Source organism: Penaeus japonicus, unplaced genomic scaffold (genome assembly GCF_977035675.1).
Source record: "Penaeus japonicus unplaced genomic scaffold, GWHDUDI00000001_assembly GWHDUDI00000012, whole genome shotgun sequence".
Classification (NCBI taxonomy): Eukaryota; Metazoa; Arthropoda; class Malacostraca; order Decapoda; family Penaeidae; genus Penaeus; species Penaeus japonicus.
Genome location: NW_028234414.1, coordinates 46,828,547 through 46,829,738, shown reverse-complemented (window position 1 = coordinate 46,829,738; position 1,192 = coordinate 46,828,547).

The following is a 1,192-nucleotide window of genomic DNA, read 5'->3' as shown; positions in this document are numbered from 1 at the left end:
TGCGTGTGTGTGTGTGTGAATGTGAGCGTGTGCACGCGTGTGTGAGTGTGATTGTGTGTGTGAGTGTGTGTGTGTGAGTGCGTGCGAGCACGCGTGTGTGGGTGTGTGTGTGAGTGTGTGAGTATGTGTGTGTGAGTCCGTGAGCGCGTGCGTGTGTGTATGTATGTGTGTGTGTGTGTGTGTGAGTGTGTGTGTGTGTGTGTGAGTGTGTGTGTGAGTGTGTGTGAGTGTGTTAGTGTGTGTATGTGTGAGTGTGTGTGTGTGTGAGTGTGTTAGTGTGTGAGTGTGAGTGTGTGTGTATGTGTGTGAATGTGAGTGTGTGTGATTGTGTGAGTGTGTGTGTGTGTGTGTGTGTTTGTGTGAGTGTGTGTGTGAGTGTGTTAGTGTGTGTATGTGTGAGTGTGTGTGTGAGTGTGTTAGTGTGTGTATGTGTGAGTGTGTGTGTGAGTGTGTTAGTGTGTGTATGTGTGAGTGTGTGTGTGAGTGTGTGTGCGTGTGTGTGTGTGAGTGTGTTAGTGTGTGAGTGTGAGTGTGTGTGTATGTGTGTGAATGTGAGCGTGTGCACGCGTGTGTGAGTGTGATTGTGTGTGTGAGTGTGTGTGTGTGAGTGCGTGCGAGCACGCGTGTGTGGGTGTGTGTGTGAGTGTGTGAGTATGTGTGTGTGAGTCCGTGAGCGCGTGCGTGTGTGTATGTATGTGTGTGTGTGTGTGTGTGAGTGTGTGTGTGTGTGTGTGTGAGTGTGTGTGTGAGTGTGTTAGTGTGTGTATGTGTGAGTGTGTGTGTGAGTGTGTGTGCGTGTGTGTGAATGTGAGTGTGTGTGTGTGTGTGTGTGTGTGTGTGTGTGTGTGTGTGTGTGTGTGTGTGTGTGTGTGTGTGTGTGTGTGTGTGTGAGTGTGTGTGTGAGTGTGTTAGTGTGTGTATGTGTGAGTGTGTGTGTGAGTGTGTTAGTGTGTGTATGTGTGAGTGTGTGTGTGAGTGTGTTAGTGTGTGTATGTGTGAGTGTGTGTGTGAGTGTGTGTGCGTGTGTGTGTGTGAGTGTGTTAGTGTGTGAGTGTGAGTGTGTGTGTATGTGTGTGAATGTGAGCGTGTGCACGCGTGTGTGAGTGTGATTGTGTGTGTGAGTGTGTGTGTGTGAGTGCGTGCGAGCACGCGTGTGTGGGTGTGTGTGTGAGTGTGTGAGTATGTGTGTGTG